The sequence below is a fragment of the Oryza glaberrima genome, chromosome 3 (assembly GCF_000147395.1).
Source record: "Oryza glaberrima chromosome 3, OglaRS2, whole genome shotgun sequence".
NCBI lineage: Eukaryota > Viridiplantae > Streptophyta > Magnoliopsida > Poales > Poaceae > Oryza > Oryza glaberrima.
Window position 1 is genome coordinate 21,506,586 of NC_068328.1, and position 14,833 is coordinate 21,521,418.

General features: G+C 46.6%; 1 long non-coding RNA gene across 2 annotated transcripts; it reads right to left on the reverse strand.

Annotated features, from left to right (window-relative positions):
* Positions 1-10,739: 10,739 nt before the first annotated feature.
* LOC127765633 (uncharacterized) lies at positions 10,740-13,833 on the reverse strand. 2 transcript variants are annotated; one of them, XR_008016134.1, is made up of 4 exons: positions 13,108-13,833; positions 12,913-12,974; positions 12,278-12,388; positions 10,740-11,600 (listed from the first exon to the last, which is right to left on the reverse strand). It is a non-coding gene; the product is annotated as an uncharacterized LOC127765633 (long non-coding RNA). The 2 variants fall into 2 exon arrangements; XR_008016133.1 differs by having other exon boundaries at positions 10,744-11,600; positions 12,286-12,388; positions 13,108-13,828.
* Between the last annotated feature and the right edge of the window lie 1,000 nt (positions 13,834-14,833).

The following is a 14,833-nucleotide window of genomic DNA, read 5'->3' on the forward strand; positions in this document are numbered from 1 at the left end:
GCACGAATCTGCCTTAACCCAAGGCCTACGATGCCCGACCTGGGTCCCAGCTCGTCCCAAGCCAACCCAGGCCAACCCTTCCACATTTTAGTTGTTAAGCAAGTTTTAAGAAGTAAACCACTAACTTGGGTACATTGCTAGGCTTGCCCATAACCGAGGGCGCAGCTATTCGAATAGATTATACTCTGATCAGAGGTGTACATCTTTACCCACAAGACACGTCTTCCTCACGTGTAACCACGCGCAACATACCACCACGGCATACGGACGGAAGACGTGACATAGTTCCCAACTCATCCTAGCCATAAACAAGAGTACCGACCCAACCCTGGCTACGGCCGGAATCCCCAGACAGGTAACCAAGGTAGAGCCCCAAGCAGCAGGACACCGGCCCTGTGCCATGACATCTCGACTACCGGGCCGCAGTTCGTGTAGCCTTCATTTGTCCTAGAGATGTCCATCGAGCCCCGACTTCGTCCATCCCTATCCGTGTACTTTTGCCCATGACCATACTGAGCCACAAACTAAGCCTTACCCACTAGACATGTGGAAGTACGGTAGTGCTTTGCAACAGAGGCCCGAAGACCGGTCCTTATAGTGGCCGAGGTGCTACTATCAAAACCATGCACCTCGAGCCCAGCCTAAAACCATTTTGGGGGTTTTGAATGGAGGAGAAGGGGTGTGTCCATTTCCACATAAGCCAATCATTCCATAATGTCCAAATGATATGAGCATTCCCAAAGTCTAAAGTTATAAAACCACCTAATGTTGCCTAATTAATCAGCGAAGTATCTAGCTAAATTCATACTAGTGGAACCATGAATAGAGTACCCACTAGTTGGGGTTTTGTTTATCCTAGGGTGAACAAGGTAATAATAACAATAGAAATAATAATAAGGTCATAACAAAGGAAAATAGGCATGGCTAAATAAAACAGTGATAACGCAGGAATTTAAATAAAGCGATAATGCAATAATTTAAACCGAAATAGTTTTATAAACTGGGATTCAATATGCTCAAGGATGATGTGACTTGCCTTGCTCAAAGAGAACGGCCTTCTGAACCTTCGGCGACGACCGCGAACCACGTTTCTGGAACCTCCGGAACGACAGAAGCTACGCGAAGCACACAAGCAAAGCTACAAGCCTATAAAGAAGCAATAACAATACATAAAAAGAAAGCACAGGGTTCTTTAGGTTATAACAAACATTAGGAGACTTGAACGGATCGATTCGGAGTTCGTATGACCAAGACATGGTCATCCGAAATTTAATGCTGTTATACGGAGATTTGTGAATTATTATAATTAGGTTTTGCAACTATAAAACATGTGTAAGCGCTAACCTGGAAAAGACAGGAAGGCTGCGCTGTTGACATGCGGACCCCACATGTCAACCTAAGGGACCACGGTAGACCAGGTACACAGAAACGGTCCACGGGTCGAGGGAAGCGGACCCCGTGTGTCAACCGAGACGAGTGGCCGACAAACGGACTCCACTAGACACCATGCGGGCTGCACACATGGAAACCACGTGGCTACCAAGCGGGCACACAAACACGGTCACCACACGCACACACGAACGACTACCGACACCGGTACACGGGTACCGGGGTCGACAACCGCACAACGGGCATGGGCGACACCGAAAGGACGAGGACGGGAGCAGCGAAGGAGAGATCCTTACCACCACGCAACGAGGCGTGGGAACGACGACGGCGAACGGGCGGCGGAGACGAACGGGAATGATGGAGATGACGGCGAGGGAACGACTTCGGCGGTGATCCTTGGACGAAGGCGAGACGCGGCTGGCACAAGGCTTGACGACGCAGAGCCGAGGACGAAGACGACGACGGGGCTGCAGCGGCTCACTTGACGGAACGCAGACGACGGACAAGAACGGCTTGATGGAGGGACGAACATCACCACGAGCAGGAGCGACGAGAGGACGACAACGATCGAGGCCAGCGAGGAGGCGACGAGGGCAGCCGGCAGCAGCTGCATGAAGGCGAGGACGGCATGAAATGCGCCGTTGCGATGCCGACGACAGAGGCGGCGCCGCAGGACGACGAGCCGACGGAGAGGAACGGCTAACCGGAGGAGACATCGACAGGGACGAACGATGAAGACGACGACGGCGAACGCCGGCGGGGTTCGGATGGAGGGGAGGCGAGGCCGAGGACGACCTTGCCGCTGCGATGCCGAAGGTGGAGACGGCGACGTCAGCCGGCGCACTAGCATGGCGGAAGGGGCTACCGGAGTGGGTGCCGACGAGACCGAGGGAGGGGCGGCGCGGACGACAGCGTTCCGGCAAAATTTGGGCGAGGGGACGGTGAGGCCGATGAAGGGGGCGGCGTTGCAGAGCCGAAGGGAGGTGGTGGCGACGTCGGCCGGTGCACAGGCGAGGCGGCATAGGCGGCCGGCGGCACAGGAGAGAGAGGACGATGGCGGGGAAGTGGCTAGGGACCTCGGGAAGACTCGGGAGGAGGCAAAAATGAGAGAACGCAAGGAGGGGGTTCCATTTTATAGGCGCGGGTTGGGAGCCGGCCACGGGAGAGAGTGGAACGGAGGCGGGAATGGTGGCCGGCAGCCATGGAAAGCGGCCGAGGAAGGCGCGGCCGTTCCGGGCGGTGGAGGGCGCCATTCAAGGGGGAATTAAGGGGGAAAGAGAGAGGAGGGAAAGGGGATTAATTCCCCCCAATCAATTTTGGAATTAGCCATTTGAATCAAGCGGATTTGAGGGAGGAAATTATTACGCAACCCTTCCAAAAGGGTCCCGTAATTCTACAAAAGTGGAGACACAAGATGTAGGGGTGAGACTCTCTTCTCATTCATCATTCTATCATCCTCAAGCACAAGTGTACAATATGAGCACCCCTCTCCTTCTTATATAGCCTTCCTCCATATATGGAAGGTTTCGGTGTGGGCCCAATTATGGCCCAAGTCCATCGGTTTCTTAACACTCCCCCTTGGGCACCCACCGCATGATGTCTATGCCTCGTCAAAACTCCACAAAAACCCAGTGGGAAAAATTTGGAGAAAGAGTACATAGCATACGCTTGCAATGTCGCACGAATTGCCTCGTTAAAAACCTTGATAAGAAACTGCTAGGAAAACTTATCCAAGGGAAAAAGAGTGCAATCTACCCAATTCTTCGTTCAACCTTTCTAGATTGATTTTGGGTACTTGATTTTCCATATCAAGATTCTAAAATGAGTCGGCGAAATTCTCCCCCTGATTTTTGCATTTCTCTAAGTCTCATTATTCTGATTTCTCGGACACACCTATTCAAGTGAAGATGTCAGTAATGAGTTAGCGGATGAATCTGCAAGACTTCCACATGACTTAGTTCATTGCTTCTATGCAATTCATGTACATAGAAGAGCTTGGGGGTTCATATGCTTAGTGAGTTTGCTTCTCACATAACTCATTGCATATGTGCGACATATGCTGTTTTACTTTCATAAATTGTGGGGGTTGAGATAGTTTTCAAATCGCGATTGATGTCGCGCGTAACCATCTCTCAAAACCATGCCGAGGCTCTGAACAGTTCAATAATGCTTAGTTCGGTTTAGTTCAATTAGCCAAGTATTCATGTGCTGCTATGACACTCGTGTTTAGGAATTTCGTCTCATTTTGGCGATAATTGACTATTCCAAAGCCATGCATCATGAACATTTCTAAGTGCAGTTGGACGGATGTACTAGACTTCCATCTGTCGCATGCCTTTAGTTGCAAGCGTCAACATGATTTGGATCCGGCCAAATATTTCAAATCAAACTCAAATTCAAAACGAATGAGTTTGTTTTTTTCAATTCTTTTCTGGCTTATTTTATTCTTTTATGTTGGTTCGAGACCTAGTACTTCTTCATGTACTATTATGCAAGTGTTCGATCCAAACTCCTGAAATGCGTTCATTGATTCTATCTTCAATGCTTATCAATCATTCAGGTTGAGTTCTTCATTTCAACTTCTAGTTCATTAATTCCATTCAACTCCTGGTTGACTGCCAATGAGTTTTGTTGTCTAAAAGAGACATTGCCCATGATAGGTCTCATTGCCAATTTCTATTGGTTGTATGAGACTTTATGCGAGTATTCATGGATATACGAGGAGATGCATATTCCATATGCTTTCTTCTTCTTTTTCTTGCTTAAAACTTCTTGATGTGGGCATGTACCAGCATTAGTGTGCACTCCAACAGCTAGTTTTCTTCCTTGATGGGAAGGTACGGTACGCCTATTCGGAGGTTCCGTATCGTTTGCCAGATCTCAACTGGCTCCCCTTCTATTCGGTGGGGTACCTTTTGTGACTTTGAGTATGATAGTCCCTCTTGCCCTGTTTTCACCAGACGTCTCCGGTTACTTTAGGGGTGTGAGGAGCCGAAGTTTCTTGTCCAATTCTTTTTGTTCGAGGCCTCTAGACAAGACGAGGGGTACCTTTACTTTCTTCGGTATCACCCTCCTCCGGTGCATTTCATTCATGCAACTTAGTCAAACTCTACGAAATCACAAAAGTATTTACAAAGTAATTTGGCAGTTTTAATTCTCTATGCAAACTGCATTCACTAGTGCGGTGTAACATGCATTAGTCCCTTTCTGCTATCATATTTCCTGACATTTCCTATCTAGGGGTTCATTCTCCCCCCCTAAATGACTGGAAATAATTCTTATTTGTCAAGGATTTTAGGCTTCATAACTATCTCCATAAAAAGTTCCCGACCTTCGGAGAGAGCCTTTTGCAACGCATTAGTGGGATATGCACATAAACCAAACAGATGCAATAGCATTAGTTGCAGGATGGATGTTTATGCCGATGGTCTGAATTTTCTTTCAGAGTCCGCAGCTTTGGGGACTACATGTCCTTTTCTACTACGGGTATTACAACAATGATATAGAATATATTGCAATTCATAGCTTATACTTGGTCCGTTCATGCGGATATTTGGTACTTCGTGCTACCAATTCACCAATCATCAAATGCAATGCTAGCATTGTCCTCGCGGACTTCTAAAGATGATTTAGTGAGTTCAATTGCTGTTCACGTGATCTTGCTGGATCAGTCTTGGCAGAGACACGGTGTCTAAGAGACACTGGATGTTTGCTGCTTTGGAAGCGCATTTATCCATATAGTACCAAATGGGAGCCGCAGATATTCCTCACAATCCAGTTCAGGGATGCTAGAACTATATGTGGTTTATGCACTAATTTCCTGTCGGTGCATACTTGGCACACAAATCTTCATGATTTAGGAAAATTATGCATATATGTGCCATGATCATACGAGTTGTAATATTTATTCTTATAATTCTAAGACCGGAAATGGCTGAAAATCCATTGCTAAAAGGGTGTAGCCCAAATGATCACACTTTTTAGAGAGTTCAACGGGGTTGACGGACAATAGATGCTTCTATAAAGCGCACAATTGTTCCATAGGTAATATGACTGTGGCGCATTCTAGGCCGACAAATTCAGTTGGTGCTGCTAGCAACAATCATAATATTTTCAGTTCTATGGGTCTGGAAAATACCTCTTTCTCTTAAAGTGTTATTTGTGGTTATGCGGACCACAATTCATTCTTTTTCTCTTATGTTTGGGCGCTACACAGAATTCAAAGCATTATAACTATGTGCTAGAAAAGAGCAACAAAATAGTAAATGCCTTAAATATGCAATTTTATACCGAAAATAATTCTCTATTGCAGGGAAAATGTGTGCTCTACTTGGGCAAGGACCATTTTTCGATGCAATGCTCTATTCAAAGATTGCAACAAGTGATGACGAAGTATATTGATTCAACGAGGTATCCCGGTACTTCGGATTCAATTAACTTCATAGCGAGCTTCTTGCTCGACAGCTATGGCAATTATTTACTATCCTGACATCAATTTTAGGGCCGATCCGATATAGCATAGGAGATTCTTTGTCCATAGCCATGCAAATAGGCTAGGAGCTCTCCCCCTCAATTCATGATGAGTGTCCTATTAGGATTGTCCTTTTCTTTTAATGTTCATAGTTCTAGATTGTTTCACCTTGACCACCTGTGTTCTACTCTCTCCTTTCCTCTTCTTTCGTTGAGGTAAGTGTACCAGGCTAGCTGCTCGTGTTGAATTCGTTATCAACTGTGCTAGTTGGTTTTGGAAGACAATGCTCTTCTAGTGAGTACTGTCATGAACATTACGCAATTCCATTTATCAACTAGTTAGGCATACTTCTTGTATGTGCACCAGTGATGCTTACGTGCGACTTTCGTCATGTTCGGGTAGAACATCAAGAGTTTTCGCAGTATTCGGTGCACCGTATTACCGTACTCTTTGTGTCATCTGCTTAGTGAATCATAGTCGAAAAATACTCATTCTTGCTCATAGTTCTTGCTCTACGAGAGGTAGGGTATGTACCATAATCTTCTAAATGCTAACGCGCTTATTCTTCTAGCCTACTCATTCATGAGAGTGGCTTCGAGGCACTGGCGAGAGTTTGAAATGCTAGATCAAACTCATCGAGTCAATGCCTATAGCGCGATTGGATTAACGGTACCATAGGGCTTCTTGCTCTACTGTAATTTCGACATTGGAAAACAAATTGTTAGAGATATTCTAGATTCAGCGAATTTTCTAATCCGCGATGCCAGTCATCTTTCGTTATTCAAAAAAAATATGCGCAAATTAAATGCTGGTAAAATGCACAAGTGTTGCAATATAATGGTACATAAAATTCCCGCAAATAATTCCAGTATATACTATGCAATTCTATACATTTTATCGCAATGATATTAATTAAAAGTAATAAAAGCATCACAAATAATCAATAATCGTAAATGCGATAATTAAATTTCATAATCATAAACATCAGCAATAAAGGTACCTGAAATACAAAGTCGGGTCGAAATTCAATGTCCCGTGGCTCTTTTATGCGAGAATATGATTTTGGTGATATTTGCAAATTTCAAATGCTATTCAAAATGCAGAGGGTTATTTGTGTGTTTTCTGGAAAATTCAGGGTTTAAAATGCAAAGATTCCAATGCAGAGGAACATGCACTTAATTTCCAAAAACAACAAGGGCATTTTTGCAAAATCACAGGATTCTTTCCTTTTTTTTCTTTCCTTTTCTTCTTCTCTTTCCTTCTTTTCTCCCACTTTCCTTATCCTTTCCCGTTGACTCCTCCCCCGATTGCGTCGCCTGCCATACATGACGACGCGGCGGCGGCGGCGCAGAGCCGGTGGCCCGGCGACGGCCGGCCGTGTGGAGGTGGGGCGACGTCCAACAGCACGGCGGCCGACATCGGGGCGGCGCGACGCGGCGCCCGGGAGAGTGGTGGCGCGAGCACGCGGCCGGGCTGAGGAAGAGCGGCGGCGGCACCAGGCGCGGTAGCACGGGTGCACGGCAGCCAGGAGGCGGTTCGGCCGGCGGCGGGCGCGGCTAGGTTGGCGCGAGGTGCGGCCGAGCGGCGGCGGATGTCGACGACGCAGCCAGGCGAGGTAGCAGCGTAGCGCGGTGACCGGGCGCTGCAGGGTGGCGCGCCGGGGTCGCCCGGCGGGGCGGCTCGGCGCACGGCGGTGCGGTCGCCCGCGGGGTTCGGCTGTACGGCGGCGGCGGTGGCGCGCGGCCGTGCAAAGGCGGCGCGGCGCGGCGGTGACGCGGCCGTGTATGGCGCGGCCAGGCGGCGGTTCGGCCGGCGGTGGGCGCGGCCGGGTTGGCGCGAGGTGCGGCCGACCGGCGGCGGACGTCGGCGTGGGTGCTGCTAGCGGCGGCCTCTGTGCAGGCGCGGCTGAGCGACGACCGGTCGTGACGCCGTGGAGTTCGGTGTAGTGGCGTGGCCCATGCAGTGGCGCGGTTCAGCGCGACCGTGCGGCGGCGAGGCCATGCAGTGGCCGACGTCTCCATTGGCGTCTTTTTCTTGTTCTTCTTCTTTGTCCTGTTTCCTTTGTTCTCCTCTCCTATTTTGCTGTTAGTTGCCATGGCGCACGCGTCCGGCATGGGCTTGCTGCGTGCCCTCGTTGCAGTGAGGCGATGGCCATTGATGGCGAGCGCGAACGGCTGCCAGTGATGGCGCGAGTGCAGCTATGGGGGCGCGGTGGCCGGCGTGCGTCCAGGACGACGCGGCCTGTCGCCGGGGTATCCGTGTGCGGCATGGCGCGGAGGGACGCGCTCAGCCAGCTAGCTTTTCCGGGATATTGCTAATCGGCTTTCGCCGGCGACTCCAAGTCGGCGGTAGCAGATTTCTCCAGAAAAACAAGAACGGAATGCGAACGAGGAGAGGAATTCGTTTTCGTGATTGAATCGGCGAGATGCTAAATGGATGTGCGAGTTCTCACCCTTCTTCTTCCTTGGTCTCCGGTAGAACGTCGTGCTGATAACGTATTACGCAACCCTCCTGCTACACGAAATAATCCAAAAGGTTCTCGTAATTCTATAAAAGTGGAGACACAAGATATAGGGGTGAGACTCTCTTCTCATTCATCATTCTATCATCCTCAAGCACAAGTGTACAATATGAGCACCCCTCTCCTTCTTATATAGCCTTCCTCTATATATGGAAGGTTTCGGTGTGAGCCTGTTAACAACCAAATTTGGTAACATCGGCATTGGGAAAGAAGATTAGATCGAAGCAAAGTCGGAGGCGGAGATCGAGTTCGAAAACAGGGCAGGAATCGGCTGGAGTCCAGATCGGCTGAGTCTGAGTCGGGCTAGGTAAGCCGATGTAGCCGATCCCGACAATACAACTTGATGTGTGATGTCGGGTTAGATTGAGGTGCTTCAAGGTTGTTGCCGCACATGGATAGAGTCCTGAGGAGGCAATTGTATCTATTAATTAGGATGTTTTATATAATTTCCTTAGAGATACGTTTGGGCAAAAGTCTGCCGCAAAGACTTATGGTATCTTAGAGTTTGTTAGAGATAGTAGTCGTGTCCGTTATGGACGTATCTTGTAATTCTCGGGTATAAATAGACCCGAGTCCTATGTAACTTTTAACGCACACGTTCAATACAATTTCGGCACATCACCACCCTTTTGATTTAGTTTTGTTTCGACGAGTTCTTGCTTTCGGGTTGAGCTGCATCGGTTTCGATCTTTAACAAGAGGTAAAACTTGTTATGACGGCTTGCGTTCTTGAGATTAGTGCTTCCATCCTCATGATACTCTAATCTTGTTTATATGATTCGTCGAGTTATCATATATCTTACATAATCTCTGGCAATATCGCTGTCTAACCTACAATCGGCTAACATCTATCGAGGAAGGTAGCCGATTAGGTTAGATTCTGACGTTGACTCAGATTATATAAGATATTTACCACTCTATGAAACTTCCAGCGGCTTGATTGTCTAGATATTGTTCTTCTCTTCATACTTAATGCTGCATCAGTTGAGTTTGATTTATTAAGTCATGCTTAGAAGATCAATCTCTAGCCTGTCTTCTGGTTGCCGATTAGGGTAGCATCGGAGTTTCAGCCGATCTTATCTGATTTAACTATATTTGCTTTATATGCTTCATTGACATGTTAAATCTGTCCTTTACGTCAAGATATTGCTATATTTAAATATATTAGGCCTTTGTTTGATATATTATACCTATTTTAATATCCTGATATAGAGTTGTATCGGAGTATTAGCCGATACATGCTAGGTCTATCTGATCGGCTATGCTATAACATATATAGTCCTGTTATTAATATATATTTCGACCTAAGTGATTTATACTGTCTCGGCATGGTGACCGATCAATCCCAATCACTTGATTTAAGTATATATCGATATAAGAACTGTATATTGGAAATATCTACAGCCGATCGAATAGATTTAGTTCTTTATTATCTATTTACAATTGCCGATCGATTCATATATGATATCGGCTCAGGGATAAATGATATGTCATCGGCACCTAGCCGATCGGCTATCATTTATAGATTTAACCGCGGTTTCTTTGCTTCTATTTCTTGTTGATTACAGGATCAAATCAACTGGCACGCTAGTACACCCGAAGGCGAGCTTTGGACCTGCACTGGAGTTAAGCAGATCTCCCAGGCCTCGTGTTTTCTGTCAACACGCTTTTGGCACGCCCGTGGGACCAGTAAGAAGTCAGCCGACAGTTCTTCCTCATGGCCGAAAAACAACCACCACCACCATCTAGCCAGGCTCTATTAAGGAAAAGATGCTGAAGTTAGGATTGACTGACGTTAATGAAGAAAACGTCGTGCCGATCGATCCAGAAAAATTCACGCCCGAGCAGAAGAAAGAGTTTGAAACAATGTTGCAGCAAGCACGGGATCAGTTCTTGAACTCATTCATGTAGACCCGCAAGGGAACACTTGTTCAGAAATACAAAATAAAGGTGATTGCTGATGATCCTGGGATCAGCTCTTTTAAGGATGGAGATGGGTAACAAGCTCCAGACGGCTCGGCGCAACCTAGTATCACTACAACATGACCTAGATAAGTGCATTGAATGGCAATTCATCTGCCGGGAAAACTATTCCCGGCACTTAAAAACCGCCCTATAAAGTCCTGTAGCAAAAGAGAATTCCCGGCAGATATTTTTTTTCCTGGCAATTAACTGCCCTAGAATCACTAGAGTATTCCCGGCATATAGTTGTATCCGTGGCAATTAACTGCCCTTGATGCTTAGAGCATCCCTGGCATATAGTCTGACAGTTAGTAGTTTTACCGGCACTTGGTTGTTTCGGACCAAATCAGTACAACGGGTCCAATGTACACAAATTCAGATCGGTACTAAATCAGCCCACAGAATCAGTACAAACTCCATAGACATTCAACACACATCCAGCAATTCAAGACTCCATAGACTTTCAACGTGCATTCAACCAGTGGCGAAGCCAGGATTTAGAGATGGGGGGTGCCATCTACGAGATGTGGTAACTCACTTAAGGTTCAATGAACAGTGATATTGTAGCGTTGATGTATGATCGTTAACTCGACATCATACATGTTATAGCGATTAGCTAGAAGAGAGAATGAGAACCCATAGATCATAATTTGCCAATTTAAACAGTTTGTTCCATTATTTTAATCGGAGTCTTGCAATCATTTTTAAAATGATAAATCAGTTAACTAAGTCATTTCATAAGTCCTATATATATAGCTAGGCAGTTATTCTATATAGCTAGTCTCATCTGCAACTAATGATGTAATTAATAGCTAGATTATAAGGGCTAATTATCCATGGGAGAAGAGAGGGGAGGGGAGGTCACATAGGGGTTAGGGGTGTTGGCCCTCCTGGCCCCTACGGTGGCTTCGCCACTGCATTCAACAACTCAGGTTTAACATAATGACTTTAAGTTGCATGAAAAAAACATACTGACTTTAAGATTCCACAAGATCAAAAGTAGTTATATCCAGCACAGCAGAGTGGGCAAACACTTGCATCAGTGTACATATATACGAGTACATTGTCTTTGCATTTATACAAAAGAAGTCTATTTAATTAGCAAAAGTTTCCAAGACTCTTGTATGACGATGGTCCACCGATCTGTACTTCTGTAGATGAAATAATTCAACCAACAAGCGACCACCTTCAACATGCAACTCTTCATGTCCAGGATAGCATCAGTAGCTCTAACAAAAAGCTAGCCATTTGCACTCTCCTGTTCAACCAATACAAATTGTTGGCCAAAAGTAATGAAACGGAAACAAGCACTGATCATTTAGAATAGAACTGTATACATCGCATTATTTGCCTCATTTAAGTTGTTGCAGAATTTGACATGACTTAGGGATTGACATTGTCGTCCATCTCGAGAATTAGCAAGTAATTCAGTCAACTTTTCCACTTCCTCACCAAGTGACTCAATTTTTCTAATAGCAGTTCTAACAAAAACCTAGCAATTCTGTAAAAAAAAACAGAAAAATAAAAGATTGTGTCTGAGAAGAGGGTGAAATGGCTATCTTTTCATTTGCATTAAAAACTACTATTCCATCTATACCTGATCTAGCAGGAGAAACATATGCTGGATCAATAGTAATGTCTGTGCCACCACCTAAATCAGGACATTGGTCTACATGTTCAATTTCATTGTCCGGTTAAATTGTGCCTAGGAAGGTACATCCATCACCTATCCATAGCTGGTATTGACAATCAAATTTTAGAGGCCACTTAAATTAGTTTGTGTTTGAGTGGTGTTTTCTATGCGTGAAGTACAAGTACTCACCAGTGTACCCATGGGGAAAAGATAAAAAAACATTGCGCAAGACAAATATAACATGAGGATATAACATTTCAGCATTTTAGCATAGTACTCATGGCAAGTGGGAGGAAACTAACTGTTGTACATTTGTTGTTCGGGACCTCTGTTCGGTAGATGCTCAGCAAAGCAACGTACACCTTGGATGATATCTAGGTTGATTGCAGCAAAATCGGTAGTGGACGACTAAACTGCACCATAAAGCCAAATAGTTCAAACTTGGAAATAGATTATAATGTCACTTAAAATAAATATTTGATCAAACAGGCTCAACAATATAGCTGTTTCTCACACATGTCAACAATATAACTGACCAAACAGGCTCAGTGGCAAGATTCCTCCACATAAAAAAAAAAGTTGGTTTGCACAGTGCTGCTGCATATGCAACATTGACATTGCAATGCTATCCAAGGCCTCTAATTGTCTATCCTTGATGATGAACTCTGCAATTTTTGTGAGCAGGACGATAATAATAAGTGTATCATGTGTATCATGGTACTACTAGGAAGAAGAATGACAGACTGACAAGGCATATGAACTAACAGTCACAGCCAAGCAGGTAGATAATTTCTCGTTTCTCTATTTTCTCCTTGTTTATTTTGTCCATTCATTCACTTATAATTTAACACATGAAACAATCCATACATACATGCATACATTCACTCATTTCAGAAGAAATAAATCATGGATCTGGTATAACCGGGAGATTTTTTACCTGAACAAGTGGATATCCGAGCCGATTCCTTGATCTCCGTTCCTCTTCATGTTTTACCAATCCTACAAATAATAGCACACATTAGTAAGAATTTATAAATTGCATATTCAGTTATTCTTATTCACATATTCACTGATCTCTAATTACAAATTGATTTAGGCAGCTGTTCTAGTGTTTTGTTGATCTGTTCGTTACCTGAGCTAAATGGTGGAGCGCCGGATCAGTGGAGACGTGGAGCAGCCAATTAAGCAGGAGGCGAGCGGCGGCGCTGCGGCAAGCCGCGCCAAGCCACCAAGCCGGCAACCCGCAACCGGCGGCCAGAGTCCGGCGAAGCGGTGACCCGAGGAGGCGAGGAGGACTGGAGTATGGAGGACATGAGGAGTTGCCGTCGCAGCGTCGCTTCGTCGCCGGCCCCCGCTTGGCGGCTTGGAGCGGCGCCGACGCGGAAGACGGACCCACCGCCCATGGGCGTCGATGGCTCCAGCGCGGACGACGGCGCGGACCGCTGGGACGGAGCGGCGCCGGCGAGGAAAGCGGGGACAGAGCGGACGGCTGGGATGGCGCAGCGCCGGCGCGGACGACGGGGAGGCTCGACGCGCGGCCCTGGACAGTGGCGGCGTGGAGAAGTGGAGGGTGGAGGCGCGCCTGGTGGTGGTGGACTGGAACCCCTCCAACCCTAATATTTCTGGGCTGTTTGGGCTAAACAGGCTTTTGGGCCTAATTTTTTTGGGAGGTGAGGTCTCTGGGCCGAATTCTGGTAGTCCCGAGCCCACCGGGACTACCTCTTGGCTACGCCCCTGTCTAAATGTGTGGAGTCGAGGGTTTGGTGCGGAGGCGTCGGGCATAGGAGGAGGAATCAGTGGCCGCATAGAGGAATGGAGCTCGTCAGGGAGAGAGTGCGGCTGCGGCGGCGATAGGGAGGCGTTGGGCAGCGATATGCCGACAGCGGAAGCCGGCGGGCGGAGTCGACGGCGGCGTGTGGGTCAAGTCGGAGGTGGGGAGGAGGCAACAACAGTGGCGGCCGGCCGGTGGAGTCGACGGCAGCGTGCAGCGTGTGGCGGTGCGTGTGGAGACATCGCGGATGAGGAATCGGGTGCGGTGCGACGGGAGTGGGAGTGCGACACGATGAGGAATCATGTGCGACGGGATGTTGGGCCCACGAAAATTTCCACGCCTTGGAGCTTTGCTCGGCCTGCCAATATTTTTAGCCCGCCAAAATTTCCTCAAACAGTTCACTGTAAAATTGGTTTCCCAGTAACAGAATTCCTGGCAGATAATGTGTTCTCTTAAATTATCTATGGCAGATCAATTGACCTATTTATATTTGTTCATTGTTGGCACTTAATTTGCTGTCCTATTTTTTTAATTCCCGGCAGATGAGATGACATTCAAGATTATTTCCGGCACTTGATATATTCTCGGCAAATAGTTCGTCACTAACTTCATTTTATTGCCGGCAGTTAAGTGCCATGAATACTAGGTTATGGTGTAGTGTATCAAAGGTGCTATTGACGGCTCTCTAGGAAATCAAGGTAACAATTCTCAAGGAGTCCATGGAGTACAAGGTGACGGGGTGCATGGAATTCAAGGTGATGGTGCTCAGGGGCCGCAGGGAGGAAGTCTTAATCAGAATAATGATGTGGCACAGGATTTTTTCAATAACTTCCAAGATCGGGTTGATTACGCCGTGCATCATGCTTTGATCAATCAGTCCGGGGTATTAGTCAATACCTTATCAAACATGATGAAGACAATAGTCGATGGTTCAATAGCTGAGCATCAGGCTGCAGGCCCAGTTTATTTGCAAGGAGGTGTCTTCCCAAATTATCGATGTGGGCTCACCGATGTTTAGCCATCTATTCATGCAGTTCCCTCCGTTGCACCCACAACTCAGCCGACGGCGCCAACATCAACTCCCCTA